This window comes from Peromyscus californicus, unplaced genomic scaffold (assembly GCF_007827085.1).
Source record: "Peromyscus californicus insignis strain IS unplaced genomic scaffold, ASM782708v3 Scaffold_22__1_contigs__length_63687245, whole genome shotgun sequence".
Lineage (NCBI taxonomy): Eukaryota > Metazoa > Chordata > Mammalia > Rodentia > Cricetidae > Peromyscus > Peromyscus californicus.
In genome coordinates, this window is record NW_026294525.1 from 27087915 (window position 1) to 27109919 (window position 22005).

Here is a 22005-nt window from a genome sequence, read left to right on the forward strand (position 1 = left end):
TACCAGTGCTGGAATTAAAGTCATGCACCACCACCGCCTGGCCACTTTTCTATTACTGTGGAAAAAAAATTAGCTTAATAGATTTGTTTGGGCTCACTGTTTCGAATGTTTCAGTTCATAGACTTCTGACTCCATTGCTTTTAGGCCTGGGGTGAGGCAGAACATTGTGGTGGGGAAAGATGCTCACGTCATGTCAGCTAGGACGTAGGTGGCTGGGAGGAAAGGGTCTAGGGATAGAATAAAAGATGCCCTTTGAAGGAATGCCTCCAGTGACTGCTTCCCCCAAGTAGGCATCACCTCCTACAGTCCTGTGATGAAATTAGATCTCTCATAATCCAATCAATTCTCAGAAGTCTCTGCTCTGGCAGTCATGCCTTAAACACTTGAGTCAGAGGTCTATGAACTGAAACATTTGAAAGAGCGAGCCAAAACAAATCATAGAATAGACTTCATGTTCAATCATTAACAAGAAATGAAGATCAAAGCCCCCGGAGACCACAAAGATCACCTAGATGTTGAAAATCCAGAAGCACCCTCATATGCCTACAGGGCAGTGACACATGGTACATTGGTGAATCTTCACAGTCAACTTGGCTGGACTCCTAATTACCTAGACACATCTTTGAGGGTGTTTCCAGAGAAGCTTAACTGTGGAGAGAAGACCCATTCTGAATGTGAATGGTACCACCTCATGAATGAAAGAAGTAAAGGCTCCCAAGAAAGCTAGCTGAGCACCAGCATCCACCTCTCTCTGCTTCCTGGTCTGCCCCTATGAAGAGTTGTAGCTGTGTGCTCCTGCATCCATGAACTCTGCCATGCCGTTCCTGCTGATGGACTGTGCCAACCACAAGACAAACCAAATTATTCTTCCCTTAATTTGATTTCTGTTCAAGTATTGGGTGACAGCATTGAGGAAAGTTAATATCACAAATGGTATCAGGCAAGTTGGCATTTAGCCTCGGCCATGTGGTCTGAGCCTCTGGTCTGTTCCCATGTTCATGCGGTATTCTATGGCAAGGATTGTATTATCAACCTGATGGAGTCCAGCGGGACCACAGAGCGGTGGAGAAGAAGAGCTTTCAGGTTGCCTGACTGAAATGTGAATGGACGTGACAGATTGGAAAAGGAAACAAATACTTGCTGGGCATGCAAATGAAGCAAATCTTAAAATAGCGAGAAGTGGTATGAAGAGTGAGAATCTGTCACACTGCAGATCAGCCGCAGCCTGGGGCCGTGCTTCCAACAGCCCTGGGGCTGGCTCATGCAGCTCAGTGGTAGATGCTCGTCTCCGGTGTGCCAGGCACTGGGTGTCCTCCCCAGCACACACAGAGCAAACTGCATCAGATTACAAATTACATCGAATTACACCGAAACGAAACAAAACTACCGTTTTTATTCTTGCAAATAAATGAACTCAGATACAGTCTTTCAGAACCTAGCATACTGGATAATCCCAAAGAATACAGCTTTCTGCTCCTGCCTGCTCAGCTCTATGCTGGGAGACTGAGTCTCTCTTGCTAACTGTCAAAGAGAGAGCTGAAATCCAGCATGCCTAGCAGGAACTTCTGTCTTCACTCTACAGGAATGCTCTTCAAACTGAAGGTCAGACTCCATCTCCTAGTCGCAAATCAGTTACTGGGCCATGACTAGCCTCTTACTTTTCTAAAGATTAATTTTTATTTTTATTTGTGTGTCATACCTGTGTGTGTGGGGGGGTGGGGGATGGGGTTGCCAAAGGCTAGAAGAGGATGCCAGATCACCTAGAGCTGAGCCACCCAATGGTTTTACTGGGAACTGAACTTGGGTCCTCAAGAAGAGCAGCAGGCAGGCTGAACCACTGAGCCATCCCTCCAGCCCTGTAATTGGCCCCTTCCTCGTGAAATAAAGTCAAATGGTGAGATCACACTGCATCTCATTCATTTTCCTAAGGCTTTTCTTTCTGTTGTGTGTAGATGTGTGTGTGTGTGTGTGTGTGTGTGTGTGTGTGTGTGTGTGTGTGTGGTGGGGTGAGTGGGTGTGCTGTGGGCTGTCTTTCTCACTGAAATATGAGGGATATGCTGTGTTATGGCTTGAATATATCCCCCTCCCAAATGTTTTCTGACTCCTGGTGTCGGTGAACTTGTCCTGTTTGGAAATGGGGTCTTTAAAGACCAGGTATGAATAGATGATATACTAGGCAACCATTTAAACATAACACACACTTCCAATTTGCTTATGTGTGATTCATTCTGGAAGAAACATTATGTAAATGCATGGGCATGTACCCAATTAAACTAAAACATGTAAGAAAACAAAATACTCATTGATCATACCTCAAATATTCCCCTATGACCTCAGTTTCCTCCATGTTATAAGCCATACTTGCTCATGGCTGTCATAATATCTTTTCTGCTGGCTTCAGGATGGCCTTCTTCCAGTATACACATTGACTCTCAACCTCAAAACTTACTCAAGATAAATTACTAAACTTTTGGTAATATATGGTGTATTTTAACCATGCCCCTCGACCCCCCCCCGTGTGTGTGTGTGTGTGTGTGTGTGTGTGTGTGTGTGTGTGTGTGTGTGCGCGTGTGTGTTAGTTAACTCTGTCAACTTGAAACAGCCCAGAGTCACCTGAAAAGAGACTCTCAGTTGACTTCTACTCTTTCTCAGGCTGGCCTGTGGGCATGTCTGTAAGGGACTGTCTTGACTGTTAATTGACACAGCAGGGCTCATTCCACTATAAGTGGAATGATCTCTAGACAGGTGGTCTTCAGCTGTATAAAAAACTAGCTAAGCACAACCCTCTGAAGGAGCAACCCAGTGGCACTCCTCTGTGGTTTCTGCTCCACTCTCTTGGACTTGAGGGGGTTCCCTAGTCAAAGAAAGTGCTGTGTGGAATTGCAAGCAGTCCTGTCTTCAGGTTCTTGCCTTGAACTCCTTCCTTGACATTCTTCAATGATGAACTATGACCTGGAAATAGAAGATGAAATAAACCCGTTCCTTCCATGAGTTGCTTTCAGTGAGAATGTTTTTCTCACAACAGAAGAGAAACCAAGGCAGTATAAAACTGTGCTACCTTTTTGCTACACGGGTTTCTAATTTCTATCACTTTAAAAAATATATATAACATTAACATTTTTAGACGCATGCTCCAATCACATTTATTTGCCTGTTTTAGATCCAAGATCTCACTTTATTACCCAGGTTGGCCTCCCTCGTCGCTGAATCTACAGGTGCAATAATACCTCTGGGCTTGTCCTCCCAGGCACATTTTTCCTGTAAGTTCTGGGACTGTCTTTGCTCAGAGTGGTGGCTATTCTGTGCACTTTGCACAGAACAGCAGTTTTCAGGACCATTCTGTCATATGACAGCCGAAGTGCACTCATGTTATTCCAAGTGTGACACGAAATGGGCTCATTGAGCAGGAGCGTGTAGACACACAAAAGGCCAACGTGTCAGTCTGGCAGCATTCCTACCTTAGAGGACAGAGGACAGGAGGAGAAAGACAAGGAGCTGTCTGGTGTGACAGGAGGAAGCTCACACCAGGTAAAGAAAGCATGTCAAGAGAGGCCTAAGCAGCCGCCTGCCAGTGGTCTAGAGAGGACCAGAAGAAAGCAGGCAACTCACTGAGAATTAGCCACTGAGGACAGAAATGTGGGTATCTTGAGTGTAGATGGGTAGAGTCGCAATAATGAGACATATTGGAGAGGGTTTAACAGACAAAAGGGAAGGTAGATTGATTGATGCATGATCCCAATTGGTCTTAATAATAAAAACCCAGAGTCAGATATCAGGGTGAAAACTGGAAGATCATAGAATCGGCGTTTCCGCCACGAGAGAGTTCTTACCTCTAGGAACCCTCAGACTGAGTGGGGCCAAGATCCTGTCTCCACTCGCCTCATATTCCTGTCTCCACCTCCCTAGTGCTGGGAGTAAAGGTGTGAGATCCCAAGTGCTGGGATCAAAGGTGTGAGCCACCACCAAATGGCTCTGTTTCTCTTTTAGACTGGCTCAATCTCATGTAGCCCAGGGTGGCCTTGAACTCCTGATCTTCCTGCTTCCTCCTCCCAAGTGCTGGGATTAAAGAAGTGAACCACCATCTCCAGGCAAACTTTATTTGTGAGACCACAAACAAAATATCATACAACAGTGGCTACAGTTTGGGGTGCACACCTTTAATCCCAGCACTCGGGAGGCAGAGGCAGGAAGATCTCTGTGAGTTCAAGGCCCGCCTGGGCTACAGAGTGAGTTCCAGGAAAGGCGCAAAGCTACACAGAGAAACCCTGTCTCCAAAATCCAAAAATAAATAAATAAGTAAAATGCCTGGCTCATTGTTTGTATTTCTAAAACTGAATTAATGTCCTAACTCTGTCCTAATTCTGAGGATCATTGTCAGAGTTGGCCGAGAGATTCACTTAGCACAGGACTTCATGAGGACATTGGCTGGCTAATCAACCAAGGGTTGATGTTAGCATTTCATAACATTGTATAACGTGATATCTTACAATAAAGTTTGGCCTTCAATTTGGGGGTAAGTTGAGAAGAAATGAGCTCAGTAAAAGAATACAAATAAATAAAGAAAAAGCTAGTGGTGAAGGAAGCCGAGAGAGTTTGGAGTCACAGCAAAGAAAGACTTAGAGTGGAACTCAAGGCAAACAACCAAGATGGTGGCCATGCACTCACACTCTACACCCGGCCCCTGCCTGTTGCTGTGTGGAGAGACACTTGCCCAATCCTGATAGCCAACTTCAAGGTTGCATTCTTCCTGCCAGTTCACGGATGAGAAGGCGGATGCTCCAGGAGGCTCATTATGTAGTTGAAGGTCACCAGCAAGTAGGACAGCTGGGGTCAGTCTAGACAGGCTTGTCTCCCAAGGCCATGCTTGGAGACACAGAGCAGAGGAGGTGTGTGAAACAACGCATCAGCTAGGAAAGCTCTACCATGGAAAGCCTCCCTCCAGTGGGATGTGTCCAATCTGAAGCTTTACACCTAAGCAACATGACCGAGAGAACCCGCCATACATTCTTATCCTTGACCTCTTGCCTTCGGGAGTTAGTGATGTGTGGAAAGAAGTTCAAGGGAAGCCAAGGCAGGGAATAACTAAATAATATCTACTATGAAGCAATTGTACTTATTGTGAGAAGGACTTACAGTCTGCCCTAATTTACTCCCCTACCACCGACCCATGAGTCTATTCCTCATTGTATCACCTTACCGCAGCCTCTTGTGCGTTTGAGTGAACAAGCGGATGGGCAGGCACCTGGATTTCCAGAGCATCACCACCTGGCTGAGCCCCCATCTAACCTACTCACGCAAGGATAGCTGCTGTCGGGCAGGGTGGAGTCTGAGGAACCGACCAAATCGCTGTCCATGAAGTTTATCTAAGCAGAGATTTATGGTGTTGCTAGGGATCACATTAGCTAATAAACACATTAACAAAGAGACTCATTCTTTTTACATACTCTTAACTAGTAAAGGCTAGTTACTGCATTGAGGTAGAAGCCCAGGGCAGATTAGCTTCGACTGGCTGAAACAAGACAAAACTTGGGTCTTCCTTAAAACCTCAGTGGGCCTTTGAAGAGTATTAGCATCCTAAGACTGTCCTAACAAATCCCCTCCTAACGGGGCACCTTAAAACATCTGCAGTTTATTCTGTCATAGTTGTAGAGGCCAAAGTCTGGGATTCGGGTGTTGGCAGGATTAGTTGTTTCTGGGCTTCGAGTGGGAGACTATTCCACACATCTGCCAGCTTCTGATAGCTATAGCCAACGTCTGGTTTTCCTTGGCTCATAGACATGTTACTCCAGTCTCTGACCCCATCTTTACAGGATGTTTTCTTTGTGTATGTATCTCTCTCTCTCTTTCCATTTCTTCTAAGGAAAATAGTTTTCTCCTACTAAAGGCCTACTCTGTTTCAGCATGGCTTCATCTTAATTAGTTGAATCTATAATCGATTCGTTTCTGAAATCCCCAAATTCTAGATGAGTCTGTGGAGAGATACTACCCACACAGTAAATGAAAGATGCATGAGTCCTTGATGTGTCAATGTTTGGGGGTCGGGAGTTGTGAGACAGAGCCTGGAGGGAACAGATGATGGGATATGGAAGATGTAACTACAACAGGGAACAGCTATCCAATCCAACAGGGAAACTGAGGAAAGTTTGACAAGGAACTGTTGAAAGTAAAGACAAAGGAAGAAACAAGGGGGTGGACAAGCACCCCAGACTACCAACGGCAGGGCCCCATCTTCAAAACCCCGTTCTTCCTCTTCTCGGAGATCTATTTGCCAACCTCTCCCACTGGTCTGTGCCTTGCCTCTGCTGCAGACCACCAACAGAGTGATGTGGGCCACCTCTACGATCCCGCTTGGCATTCAGGTATACACAACCTAGAGTTAGTGGGGTACACCACCACTGATGAGTAAAGGATGGATGCCAGGTGATGCTCAGGTCACATTTCCAGCCTACTGGCTCTTCTGCCATGGCTTTCATGAGATTCCCCAGAAGATTCTGAGGAATTAAAACCAGTTGGCAATAGCAGAGGCCAACTCGATAACTCCTCTTTGTTTTGCTTCAAACCTCATTCATGCTTCAGGCCTCTCATTCCTGTTCTCTGACATAAGTTCAGAAACAAGCCTGGTGTATGCAAGAGTTTGTCTCCGGCTGGCTCTTCTTTGACAGAAGGCGCGAGGGGTGGGGGTTACTTGGGGGAGGGGGAGACAGGAAGAGGTGGGGGTAGAGAGGAAGAATAAGCTGAAGAAGGGAGGCTATTGTCTTCCTCTGAGGAGGAAGCAGTCACTGTCAACCTTCAAGACAGCAGGCTTGTGGAGCAGAAACACACAGCCCAAAGCTGGCCCCCCTCAACAGTTTCTGTCCCTTGCATGGCCTTCTGTGTCCCAAACCGCAGAGGTCAAAGAAGGACTAGCCTGATGTAATTAAAGGTCTGCCTTCTGGCCACAGAGCCAATGGGAAGGATAGAGTGTAGAACTGGACATACTCAGAAACGTTAACACAGCCGTGTTTCTTCACACATCACCATTTCTCCTACTAACCCTGAAAAACAAATGACCCAGTGTGGGCAATGTTCACACAGCCCTCATTTCAAGTGGGAAATGCTTCTCAACTGAGTCTACCCTTCTCGATGTACAGGAACACCAAGCTGCCCTTCAGGCTCTTATGCTTATCTACTGCTGTTGGTGCTGCTGAGTATGATGGTCTTAGCAAGCTTGGTCATCATCTACACTAGACAGCCTAGTGTACTAGCAAGAATGTGGATTTGAATTCAGAGCATCTCTGGTTCAAATATCACCTCTGCCACTAATAAGTGATCTGCCCTTGAGCCTACTGCCCATGACTCCTCTAGACCCCAGCTTCTTATATGCTAAATGGGATTACAATTCCAACCTACAGGACAAAGTCTTTGCAAGGTTTCAAGAAATAACGTATTAGAAAAGCTAGCGGTTTTCAACTACTTCTTTAGTTAGTTAGTTACTCATTTTTACATATATATAGTTGTTATTAATAAACTTAAGAGAAGTGTCTGGAACTGTTTCAACTGTCTAGACATTCCCTTCAATTTATAAAATTCCTTTAAACATGAGAGTGCTTCTCTTACAGCTGGAAACAACACGTTTTATCACCGCTCCCATTTTTCAGTATTAACCAAATATCCTCGAGTGCGATGTAAGCAGCAAACGGTCTAAGTGTTCTCCAGCGGGTTTCTTCACCCTCCGACTGTTTTAAATCAAAATTGCCAGCGAAGCAATTGACACTCAGACTTTAGGCAACACTGACTGCTGATGGCCATGAATCATTGCGGGGAAAGGCCTGTGTTTCTGGGTCCTTGGAGGCTTTTGACTGAACTCCTGAGTTCAGTGAGCTGTGTCCAAACTCACTGGCCAAAAGACCTCTGCTTTGAAGCCTGGCACAAGGGGATTTCTCGTCGGGCTGTCCTCAACTGTGTTGAATGCTGTGAGATGCTCTGACTCACTGTGTGTTAATAAAAGGGTGAGCTTTGCCTGGGAAGCAACTCACCACTGACATTCAGGAGTCTATGGCCTACAGATTTAGAGCATGCTTAATTCCCCTCTTATCCTTCGAGAAGTAGCTATGCAATGCTATTGGAGGAATGGTACCATGTAAAGGAAATACCTCTCTACTGCCTTAAAACATTTGCCCATTTTATTTTATTTCTTTTTTTGCAATGATTGGCATTGCCCAGAGTCTTACACATGCTGGCCAAGCACCCTATTACTGAGCTACGTGCCCAGAGGAGTCCCCTTATTTTGTGTCTCTTTCTCAAAAGATTTTTAGTTTGAGTAAAGATGACAAGGAAAAGAGATTTTAATGAAAGGGAATTTTTTTTTTTTTTTAAACGGTGTTGTAGCAATCTGGACACTCAAAAAGAATTCAGATGTACTATGAAAATATCATCTTTGCATTCTCTCTGGATTGTGTAGTTGCTGAACCCTATGATTAATTTGCTGAATATGTTGTGGTTATTACTCTGTTTACGCAAATGATTGCCAACTGAAAGTCTCACCCGGAAGAGCTAGCCAGGGGGCATTGTAATGGATATGTACTAATCTTAAAATAGGGGCTAGACATGTGGGCTGGCAGTCCCTAGTAGGACTTATGTGTTACAACTAGGCCTTAAGCCACAGGAGAATTTGGAAAATACCCACATAGCACACTTGTTCCCATGAGCCTGTATTTTTAATCTATTTTCAGTGAACAGAGAAGTAAAGTGTTAAGAAGTGCATCTTCAACCAGGGAAATGTGAAAGGTACTTATGAGAAGAGGCATTAGTTGAAAAAAGAAACCAGGAAAGTCCTATGTATAATTTGAGATGGGGGTGCTTGAAGTACAATTGCCTTTAGGACTCATGTACCATACTGATAAATCTATAATTGATCAAATTTGCATATATGTATTAAGTTATATTGAGTTCAACATATTTAGAAATATGTAAACATGTGTGTGAATGTCTAAATCCAGTTGGTATATGTACTATTTCATATATTTTTAATTCTTTGTGTGTATTAATACCAAATCTGCTGTTGGTGATTTTCCAGAATATGATTTGCTGTTACTAATGGTGGCCACTAAGGTACAACAGATCTAGAGAGCCTACTCTTTCTGTCTCACTGAAATCTTGTGTCCTGTGACCACCATCTCCCTGTTGTAAAAATTTAATCCGAGTTTTTAATCTCAAGTCCTCTGGAAATAGAAACTTGACTGTTCTCTTATTTCACCATCCCATGCTGCTCTTCTACACAACAGCAAGTATAATCTGTCACAGAAGTGTTGATGCCTCCCTGGAGCTTAAGAAAATGTCTTCCTAAAGTGGGGAAAGAGGCAGGTTTATGGGTGAACACAGTCTCAGGTCTATGGGTGAACTCTGTCTCAGGTCTGTGGGTGAACTTGGTCTCAGGTCTGTAGGTAAACTCGACCTCATCGGAGACAGTACAATGGTCATTGATCACGGTCCTTCTCAAACTTTTCATCCTAAGTACCTCCTCTGCTTTACCCCAGCATTGGCCCCGAGCACCCCAGCTTTTCTAAGAGTTCTAAGATTCATGGGTGATGGCAGCTCAGACATCTCAATCCAGCAGCAGAGAGAAGTGGAGAGACGACAGTTCAGTTGATGAGGCTCATGTTTTACAAGCATAATGACCTGAGTGTGGCCCCCAGAACTCACTGGGCGTGGCTCATGCTTATTATCCCCATGGAGATGGAGGCAGGCCGAACACCAAATAGCTAGTTGTGTTAGTTACTTTTATAAGTGCTCAGACAAAATGACTGACAAAAGCCACTTCAGGAAGGAAGGGTTTATTGTGTCTCGTAGATCAAGAGAACAGTTCATAGTGACAGAGAAGGCGTGGTGGCAAGAGCTGGATGGAGGCAGCTGGTCCTATTGCATCCGCAAAACCAGGGAAGATCCAAGTCCTCAGCCCATGGAAGAGTGCCACCCACATTTAGGGTGGATCTTCCCACTTCTATTAACCTAATCCAGAAGACTCGCAGACATGGACCGCGGCTTATTTCCACGGTAACTATTAATCCTATTGAGGTTAACCATCACATCAGCCTAGCCTGAGTGGCCAGAGCAGAGGTTTTCCTCTGGCCTCTGCCCACATGTACGTACACACATATATACACGTACCCACCCACCCACCCAATGCCTGAGAGTACATGGTGCAGGTTCAGGACAGAGACAATGCTCTTGCCTGCCTCAGCCTCAACTGTGCACAGTTTACTTTGTAGCTGAAATACCTCTAGAATGCCCAGAGGTACCTAGGACCAACTCCATTTTCCAGTGCCAGCCTGGTTGATGTTCAGCCAGCCCTAGCCACTGAAGACATTTCTAGAGCTGTATTCTAAGATCATTTCTCCAGAGGCTTGCGATGCCCAGCCAGACCTCCCATCAGGCATACTCCTGCCCACTCTCTCAAGTTCTGTCCTAACTAATCTTGGGGTCCGAGAACCCACTTCCCTGCTCTGTTCTATAATTTGGCAACGACTCTTGCTGTTCCTACAGTCAGAAGCCCAGATTTGGTTCTCAGCGAGACTGTGCCTATCCCATTCCAGCAATCACATTGTTCTCAGAAGACTCTTGTCGCCTGGTGTCCGGACTTGTCAACTTGGCACATTTAGACTGGGATTTTCTTATGCCCAGGCATCAGTCACTTCTTCCTCTCCATTCTCCAGAGTGTTTGCTTATGGTATCTTTTGCACGTGCCCACGATATATGGTTTACAAGCCTCTCCAGTACTAACAATGAGCTCTCAGTGATAATATTTCCCCCCTCTCGGATCTTCCCAGCATTCCTCGAAAGATCCTGGTCCAGTGTCTGGATTTTAGCGAGAGCTCTTCACAGGATGTATGGGTGAATACCTGAATTTACAGCTACCCAGGGGAATTCACAGGAGTGTTTGTTTCTCTTGAAGAAGAGAAGTCTGAATGGTGCTCAGGCCTCTCTTTTTTGAGCCAGAGAACTGCAGTGGGAATTCACTGTGGTGATGGAGGCATGGCCAGAGGCAGTGTGAATCTGAATCTAAGGAAGAGACATCACCATGAGTCAAATGTGGACCTCGTTTTCAAAATAAGGGCAATATCAGAGTTAGTAATGCAGTACACTGGGCAGGCACAAAAGTACAAGATGAAGAAACAATCCTTACGCAGGAGGCTGTTGCTTTCAGAGCTAAGTAAAATATGGGCAAACTGTTTATACTGAAAGAAAAGCCTTGGGCTTTATTATTCTGCATTTATCGTAAAACCATTTATGACTCAGCACAGTGGTCCATGGGTGGAGTGAGGACTGCTATGATGCTGGAAGGCTCCTCAATATGTGCCTCAAATCACCATCTGTTCAGCTGTTTTTTTAATGAACCAAAACAGTGGGGCTTGGCTTCATCTTTGTTATAGAAAACAAGTAGACTTGGCCACGCGATGTTTAAGACCTTTCAGATTCCTGCAGAAATAATTCATTTCAAACCTTTGAGTGGTTTGGGGAAGCACACAATGACGTAGCATGTACTTCACTTCCAGAAGTTCAGGCTGAGGGTGGCACAGCATGCCTGTCATCCCAACAGTGAAGTGGAGGCTGAAGGATCAGGAGTTCAAGGTCACCATCTTCTGCAGGGTGAGTTTGAGGCCATCCTGGGCCTTCTCCACCTGGAGATGACAGATGAGTTGTTGGTGTGTCATAAATAAGTGGAAACCAAACTTCCCCATCTTTTGAGTCCTCATTGGCCCCAACAGGGCGAACTTCAGCCACCAAAGGAATGACCCTCTGAGCATTGCCTTCCACGAAGCTCACAATAAAAAGTTAATACCCTCTGCTTAATAAAGAACGTAAGCTGTGCACAGAAACATCATTATGGTCTAACCCAATGTTAAATTTGTGTGGAAACACAACAGATTCTACAAATTCTGTTTAAAATGTAGATTCCGCGCCCCCCCCCCCCAGGTTTTCTAACCCTGCTTAATGTTGAGGAAGATGTTCGGGCATGACTCTTCCCTGTCTTCCATGCCCAAATGGGCTCCGAATGAAAAATAAAGAAATAGGGCAGTGTAGTGCATCCTGGGAACTCAACACTGTGGAGGCTAAGGTAGGGGTCAGTGCCAGCCTGGGTAATACCGTAAGACTCAAAAAAAGAAAAGAGAACTACATCAACCAATGAGGACAAATGAGATTCTTCTTCAGAGTCTTGGACCTTTCTAGAACATTGGCCTTTTGAGATGTGAGTGGTTAGACGCTTAAGACTCTTAAAACTAAACTGTTCATTTGTTTATGTTTTTTTTTAAAGATTTATTTATTATGTATATGGAAGAGGGTGCCAGATCTCATTACAGATGGTTGTCAGTCACCACGTGGGTGCTGGGAATTGAACTCAGGACCTCTGGAAGAGCAGTCGGTGCTCTTAACCTCTGAGCCATCTCTCCAGCCCTCATTTGTTTATGTTTTATCTTCTCAGAAAAAAAAAAGTTAATTAGAAAGAACAGAGGTTGAGGGAGAGGGAAGAGTGTTGTTTTCAGGAAACTCAGTTGCACACTGATAGGGAAGAGCTGGCGTTTTATCGGAGTTTTGGAGGGGTCTGGGGTGTCAATCAGGACAGCCGGGGGCTTGCCTCATGGGTTTAAGGGGATTTTTGCACGTAAGATTCAGATCCATGGCCAGTTAGTTTGTCTCTGGAGACATCCTAGCATTTTCCAGTACCTGGTGGTTTCTTGCGTCAGGTGAGGGTCTGAGGGCTAGGCACATTCCATACATTGTTTGCAGCGGAGGAGAGAAACTGGGTGTGAGAGTTTACGTCTTTGGTCCCTATGAATGTTCCTATTGTTTTATTCTTCCTTCAAAGGGTTCTTCCTTCCCAATCTTTGGAAGGTACCCTACTGCTTCATAGCTGACGTGAATAGACTCTATCTGGCATGGATTAAAAACCATAGGCAAACATCAGTCCGAAACTCGAAGAATCTAAAAAACACAAATTTCATAAATATGTTAAAGAAACATGGACCAAAAATTGAGATTAGATAATAGTAACTTATGATTTCCGCGCCCCCACCCCAATGCGGTAGAACCCAAGCAAGACGAAGCAGCATTTGGCATAAGCCCTTTTGGTTAAATATGTGTATAGCCACTCTGCTTCTTGCTAATATCTTTAGGATTAACTTCTGCTGGTCTTGGAGTATCTACCAAAGTACAAATGAAAAGACTGACCCACATAGAAATTAAAGAGTGTGGAACCCTCTCTGCTTTCTAAGAGTTGAGTGTATATCAAAATCGTATCATAATACCACATCAGGAAGGGCTGGGGATATAGGGTTGTGGGAGAGCTAGAGGAACTGGTAATAGGAACGTTTTTGAAAGTCATACAACAGCTGACATAATACTTAGAGTCCTCTTTTAGGTCCAGTTTATCTCCTTTTAGAATGTCTTGCTATTTATTCCACTCTTCATTTATACTTTCCTGTGGGGTGTATAAGAACATGTTTAGCCAACACACACACCCCACCCCCGCTTTACTGCTATGGTCACTCAAGTCTCCGTAGAGGCCACATTTGAGAACTCAGCCGGAAAGCCCTGGCTCCTTCAGCCTTGTGTCGTTTGGACTACCTGCTAGACCAGGTCAGAAACTTGCTGACCATGTGGTGTCCCTTGAAAACATTGGGGACATTTCCCTCTTTCATGAACGCCCCCTCCCCCTTCTTCGCTGAATGTACAGCAGTCCAAACCCTGTCTACACAGCCTCTCTAATCAGATATAGGTGACTTATCAGAGTTATTTTTGGTATTGGAGCACTTCCCCAGCATGTGCAAGCACCTAGGATCAATCCTCAGTGCTGAAAAAAGAAAAGAAAAGGAAAAAAAAAGGATAGAGTGGAATAGAAACCCAGTTAAGATCACTTGTCTATTATTTGGCTGAATTTAAATCTTTTCTTTGCTGTCACTTTGGTTGGTTGTTTTTTGTTTGTTTGGTTGTGTTTGTTTGTTTTTTCCTACCTTTCGGTACAAAGCCTCACTATGTAGTGGTGTGGAACAAGAACTCTGTATGTGGACAAGGCTGGCCTTGGCCTTGCAACAATTCTCCTGCCCCAGCCTGATGAGTTCTGGATTTACAGGCATGCACCACCACTCCCAGCTGGTGCAAGTCTACGTTGTCATTGCTGTTAAGATTCTAGAATGTTCTTTTATGTTCACTTTTCCGTAGATCCAGCCCACACTGATGGTCAACCCTTACCACACCTATACTTCAGCTAGAAATGGTTAGAGACAACAATGTCTAGTGATCGTTCTCTTAGAAACAGCCGTATAAAAGGGGAGGAGGGGCCAAAACCAGATAGTTAGACTGAGGGGAAAAATTCTTTATACTGCAATCTTAAAGATACTCATAGAACCACACATAAATACACACAAAAAAACAAGACTAGCCTGGGGTGGTGGCGCACACCTTCAATCCCAGCCCTAGGGAGGCAGAGCCAGGCGGATCTCTGTAAGTTCGAGGCCAGCCTGGGCTACAGAGCGAGATCCAGGACAGGCACCAAAACTACACAGGGAAACCCTGTCTTGAAAAAAACAAAAACAAAACAACAACAACAAAAATCATAGATACAAGATAACACCAGACTATTAGAGAAAATGGCACCCTTACACAAAATCAACAGTCTTCACGAATGTAGACTAAAAGAAACCAGAGGAAGACATAATATGGTTACATCAAACCACAGCACACACTTAGACTGTCCTTGGTTATTCAAGTAGGGAAATATTCCATTTGTTCCTTACAGACCTCATAACTGTGGTCCCTGCTAGGTCTTTTTCTGGGATGGACTTGCTTTCTAATTTAGATATATATGGTGACCAGAGTGGAGATAAACTATCTGGCCCCTCTCTAGTCTTAGCAATTATTTTAGCCTTTTTATCCACCCTTCAGCACAGAGCCAACACTGACCTTACATCCCGCCAGGTGACAGGGTAAGAGTAATTAAGTTTTACCAGGATTTTCTGAAAACTTGTCAAGGTTTCCTTATACAATCCAGGCCTGACATTGTAAAGGACATGTACACTCTAGTGAGACTCCTTTTCCCCACAGGTACCTCCCTTGGTGGGAAAACTCTTTTAGTTGGTTCTAGCCTTATTCCAGAGTGGCATATCATAGAAGAGTTAATGCCCATCTTTCAAATTTCCTGACTTAGTAAAATTTTTGTTGTAATCAATGTACAGTGTTGTATCAATGTAATCCAAGCACTTGGGAGGTTGAGGCAGGAGGACTGCCAGCAATCAGAGGCCAGTCTGGACTACAGTGCACCACGTTTAAACAAATAAACAAATAGAAACTCAAAGAGTGGTTATTTATATTAGTTTTAAAAGGGAGCTTTCTCACAATCCAACATACATACACAGCAGGAAGAACTAATGAGCTGCTTTAAAAGAAGAAGGAAAAGGCGCTGTGTGGAGAAGTGTCGCTGAGATCATGTTCCAGACATAGGAAGAGCAATGATGTGTCTGAGAAGAATGGCCTACCTCTGAAAAGAACTGGCTTGGAATATCAGAGAAAGAGACTGAGAGATTATTTTCTTCAAAGAAAGTGTAGAGGGTGTAAATGGAGTTAGATCTGTAGAAAAAGTTATGAAATCCAGATGGAGCCATGTGAACGCAAGAAGAAAGGCAGAGAAGAGACAATGTACCCCACAGAAAGGCACACAAACCAATTTCAGTTGGTGTGGGACACGAACCCCTCACATGGCAGGGGACAGGAAGTACATGAGGTTTTCACATCTCAGGCACGGCGCTATGTGCTTGGCATCAAGAACTTGAGATGGAGCTGAGAATGAAACTCAGCAGAGGGTTTGCCTAGCATTCAGGAAGCTCTGGGTTTGATATCCAGTACCATGCAGTACCATGCAGACCAGGCCTGGTGGTACATACCTGTACTCCTCAGTGGATGGGGGCAGGAGGATCAGAAGTCATACTTAGTTACGTAGCAAGTTAGAGTTCAGCCTTGGCTACATAAGACCTTGTCTCTAAATAAATGAACGAGTGGATGGGTAAATAAATAAAAAGAACTCACAATGGCCCATGCTATAATGTATATATGGGGTGATGTCTCTTTGACTGATACTCTGTCTATGCCTCACCCCCTGGAATTACTGTCCAAGGAATTGTGCAATTGATCCGGGATTTGGTATCATGAGGAAACTGAATTTGTGTTAAAATTCTCCCTGAAATCCCAGAAAGTCCAAAGATAAATCATCCAGCATACGGTGGCCTTCGTTTGTAACCTGTGAGTAAGCTGCTGCCGCCTGGTGTGTTCAGAGTACAAATGTGGGTGTGTGACAGGTAGCAGAGGTAGGACGAAGACAATTTGATGAATGAGATAAAGCGAGGAGGGTCGGACAGGGCTAGTCTGGCTCAAGCTCCCTGGGTCACATGAAGAATGCGCTGATCTTGGCAGTGACAAGCAGATGGGGCAAAGAAGTGAATTGCCAACTTGGAAATGTCAAGGTTGGTCAGAGTCCCCTCTGCATAATAAACGCTTTATGGCACCATCAGCATTCACTGGAGATAGAAAGGAGACAGAGCTGAATGAGTGGGTAGTTGAATGGAGTCGGTTTTGTAGCTGCTTTGTCGGGTAACAAAGACCATGCTTGGCAAAGCCTCTTTTTTGAGAAAGATGGCTCTTTCTAATTTCCCAAACTGATTTTAGTTGTCTGTGGATTTTGTGACAAAGTGCCTTGTTTACTCTTTGTTTGGGTGAATTGTTCTTTTCATTTCTCTTGCATAGTCCTGTAAGGAGAACTGGAATTACGTGTCCTATCTCAGCTTTTCCTGAAGTCTTGTTTTTGTGTAAAAAGACAAGAGTTTACCGGTTCTATGAATATCAAAATACTCAATCCATTGTGTTCAGTTTACATAATAATAGTAGAGAGAATACTTGCGAATTCACTTCTTCATATGCTGTCTCCTGACAGGCCCAGCTGTGTGAGAGGACAAAGCTCTCCAGAATAGACAGAGTGAGACACCCGCCATGAGTTTGCCCATCACTCACAGAATGTGGATCATTTTCTGACACACATTTTGTTTTGCAATTGACACCATCATAAATTTGTTAATGTGTGGTACACGAGAAAGCAGTCCTACTGGCGGCCAGCCCGGGCTCTATGGTAAACCCTGGAAATGTTCTGAGTGTCCATTCCAAACGTACCACTGCAAGAGGCAATGCTGCACACCTACACTTCCAGCTTCTGCAAAGCTGAGGCCGGAGGGCTGCGAATTTGAGGCCAGCCTGGGATCCATATAGTAAGACCTTATCTCAGACCGACAGGCAGACAGACAGACAGACGCCAGAGCAGAAAGAGAGCTTGTTGACTATAGTGAGAGGGTAAGATCTGAAGCAGGTCCTCCTGACACTCCTTGGTCTGTCCCGGGAATCTGATCTATTACATCCTTGGCACCTGTTAGTCAACTAAACAATCCTAACCCTTTTTTACTCTTTTGCTGTATTGATCACTGTGTTTGAAGTGACCTTCATGTAAGATTTCACTTACTGACACAGAGCACAGAGTTGGGCACGGGGTTCACTTATTTTGAGGTGTGGCATTCCAACATAGTCCAGGATAGCCTGTAACTCTCCATGCAGCCTAGGCTGACCTGGACCCTGGGTTCTCTTCTTTCAGCCTTCTGATTAGTTGGGTTACACTTCACCTAGCCTGACCTCCGTTTTTCAGGTGTATTAATTGGTGGTTTCTTGGTAACTAAACTGTCAGCTACTGTCTTATTCATTTAAAACTGTGAGAATGAGATATAAATATTAATTAATTTAAAACCAACTATTATTATTGCTGCTATTACTATGAAAGAGACTGTGGAACTGTGTGGGTATCAGTCCAAACAAATTCTCTACAATGCTTTCAACATGGTAGATAATGTTTTTTGAGCTATGGATTTTGATGGGCATTGACTGAGTCATAGTTGTGTTAGTTCTCAACTTTCCTAGGTTTCAACTTCCCTAATTTTTGGGGGTGGGTGGGTCCTATTGTCTCCACTGGGCACTGAAGGGCTGAGATTTAATATTTAAATGACATTGCTCATCTAAATGTTATATATAAGTATTTGTAACAAACAGTTCCTTGGGAAAATATTTTCTTTATTTAACAATTATAGACAATATCACAACAACAACAAAAGATCCACAGAACCCCTTGTTATTGTGACTGTGGTATATTTTACACATGTGATACTCAGAAGGGAATGTAAAATTTATCATAAGTAGAGAAACTAATAGTCTCTGCTTTATGTGAATGTCACCCTTGGCTTTGTTTTCAAGTCTCCTGACGTCACTGTCCCAGTGAAATGAAGTTCAATAGGTTTACCCGACTTCCTTCATGCAGAGACCCTCCCCACCCCCACCCCAATTCCAAGAATTTCAAAACTGATCTTAAGAACTTACTGGAGAAATTTCACATCATTTTCAAAACAGTCTGATAGACTAGTTCCTTTCTCTCTCTCTCTCTCTCTCTCTCTCTCTCTCTCTCTCTCTCTCTCTCTCTCTCTCTCTCTCTCTCTCTTTTCACTCAAAGGCCAGAGGGAGGAGGTGGCATGCACACAGCATTGGATAGAGTTGTATGCTCTATCCTAGACAGGTTTGGGCATGCATACTGATTTGCAGGAGGGACATTCAGATTGCTGAGCCCACCCCACCCCCCCCCCACCTGATGCGTTAGGTCAGGGCTGAGCCCTGAGACTTGGCATTCCAAGCAAATGCTTAGACGCTGCTGGCCCAGCCCAGGTGCCACCCTCTGGACCTAATAGCTTCTATGTTGGAAGACCTAGTGTGCTGGTTAATTTTTTTTTTTCTAAACTTAACACAAGCTGAAGTCATCTGAGAAGAGGGAACCTTAATTGAGAAAATGCTCCTATCGTGTTGGCCTGTAAGCAAGCCTGTGGGGTATATTTTTATTTTTAATCTGGTGACTGAAGTGGGAGCTCCCAGCTCACTGGGGGCAGTACCATTTACTGGGCAAATGGTCTTGGGGTGTATAAGAAAGCAAACTCAACAACTCAGTAAGCAGCACCCCTCTACAGCGTCTGCTTCACTTCCTGCCTCCAGGTTGAGTTCCAGCTCAGCATCCATCAGTGACGGAGTGTGACATGGGTGTGGAAGTCAAATAAATACTTTCCTCTCTGAATTGCTTTTGGTGATGGTTTTTATCACAATAATAGAGGAATGACTAACATAGCTGGGTTCAAGTGTAGACACTTCCCTTTGTTAGCTGTGATGGAGGGGATTTTGGGCTGCTTGCCCAAGCCTTGGTGTCTTGCTTTGAAAGTCAAACTGTTCTGTGTTAGAAGACTTTTGTGAGGATGAAACAAAAATATATGTAGATTCTTTTAAGACCTATTATTATTGCTACTACTATTGCATAAGAATCTATGGATTTACATCATCCCAAACAAGAGCTGGGAGAATTTCACAAGGCCTTTCACAAGGGTGAATGTTGCACTCCAGCGTGAACAATAGTGGCTCCAACCACCAGCATGGAAACATGGACTGAAGGAGCATGGGTACTGTTGTTCTCTAAGTCCGCACCTGTGTGGTCAACTCCTGGTTCCATGGGTCCTGAGTCTGAGTCCCACATGGACAACTGGAAAACAAGAACCTACCTTCCAGACCTAGTGTAAGCTCTGTTGGAGGTCATGTACTCAAGGAACTACCCCAGAGCCTGGCATAATAATATTGGACTCTAACGTAGTCATGGAAACAAAATCCAATAGGGAGAATGTGAGAACAGTTTAGTAACACAGCCATGTTCCATGAGTAGCTGCCCCCACACCTAACCCCAGGGCCTTACACACCATATTCCAGGATGAGCCAATTGAACTTCCAGGCCTCCAAGGTTATTTCCAAATGAGATTCTAAAGTCATCAGAAAGCAAAGCTTCCAGTCAGTTTGACAGCTGGAGCTCTTTATCCTGGGTATTTTGTGGCGGACCTACCCCACACATTTTTTTTTACTGTTATTTACCCACATACTCATTAAATAACACACTCTGTCATTCCCTTTTAAGCAGAACACTAACAATAGAAAAACTCAGATTGCACAGGGCGAGTGTTACAGGACTCTGAATTTTTCTCTGGGTGATGGGACTCTTGGAATCAAGTCTAACCCAGACAAAGCATGACAGTACAGTGAGTTCTGCATTAATAAACACCAGATAAGCTCCAGCAATCTGCCCTGGGTAGGTGGAAGTTCCAGGTTTGCAAAACCTTGGAGTTAATAGAAGCAAGAATCAGCACAGTTGCTGACCTAGTTGTCTAACCTGATGCTATGTCATGGGGCTGGAATGCAGCTCAGGCTACCAGGCTGTAGAGACTTTCCCCTGATACCTCTGCTGATTATCAGCTGCTCATCCAGCCTGTCTGTCTTTGCATAGTATGTGGATCGACACTTCACCCATTCAGCTTACGTTAGGAACCATACAGAGAAACAGGGTATCTTTGAACACGCTCGCATACCTTTGAACAAGCCTGTTGCCATGACAGCAAGTGATGGATTAAATAAAGACAGGGGAAATTTTAAGTTTTTCTTCTTCTTTGCTGTGTTGAAGGAGATTAGATGAGTCCTAGGAAGGGATGAGAGGGAGAGACATTTCAATAGTACTTGACAGAATTAGTTTCTCCTTGATAGAATCAGTTTCTTCTTGATATTTCTTGCCAGAAAAGATGAGCTGTGTACTTCTTTACATGGATATGTGATACTTTATTTTTCCCTACATTTTAAATTATTAGAAATGAAGTACCTTTAAGGTTTTTTTGATGGCAGTATTTCTTCACTAGATACCATATGATGCGATTTTTAACAACGTGTTTTTCCCTCACTGGACATTAACTTCTGACTTTCTGCTTCCTGTCTTGGCTACCTCTGATTCTGGGGACCTTTCCTCACTTTCTTTCCTGTGTACGTCACTAGCTTCCCTGGTAGTTTCCAGATGTACCGTTTGCCCACACTCTGTCTCAGCCACCCAGTCCTTGGCAATCCACGTCTTACTCCGAGACACAACTCTCTCCTCTTCATTTGATTATCTCAGGTATTTTGTTATAGTAATGGGAAGCTGGCTATGCTTAAGGACCCTACCTGGATCTTATCTATTAATCACCTCCCCAGTCCCACCCATCTATAAACACCAGAGTTGGATTAAATCTCTATCCTTTTAGTAACTTACGATGGAACACTAACATGAGTTAATGGGGAGTAAACCATACTTAAACTCTAGCGCCATCTTTCCCCACCTCTCTTCTCTTACTCTGCTTCTCATGAGTTTTACCAACCCCTCTTGTCCTTCACCTGGATTTTATTTGTTTCTCTGCCCAGTCTGAACTGACAGTCATCTTCCCTCTCTGTCCCTGCTGGCTCTCTCCAGCACACTTGAAAGGTCTCTCACCTAATTTCTCCATCCGTCTATCAGATTTGGAAGTAATCCACTCTAGTTACAGCTACCAGGATAGCAAACTGCCATTAACACTCTGTGAGAGCTGGTCCGGCTGCTCCTTTGCGTCCCTCCTGCCTCCCCTACCCCATTCTCCTCAGTTCTTTCATCTTCATTAAATACTTTTCACTCTGGAAAATAACAAACTGTTTCTCTTGAAGTCTAGCTCAGGTAACACCTAGAGATTCCTCCCACCTCATCTGGTCCACTCTTGGAACTGTGACCCCGCACCTTCTGTGGTGGTTAATGTGTTTGTTTTCTCCCCATGCAGCGAGACCTACTCTAAAGCATCAGGGATTTGGATTTAGAAAGACCTGGATTGACTTCCTAGTGCTTATCAGTCATGTGATCTTGGGTAACGTAAAATGAATCTTTGCTGAGGTGGACTTTCCTCCTCTGTGTTCAGAGAAGGGTACTATCAGCCTCGGGCTGTTCTGAGGCCCAGATGGAATTAACTACCATATAATAGCCATGCCATAAAAGCCACTTCCCTCCTCTTCCCAGTGTCCTTGCATTCTTTGAAGTGACCATCG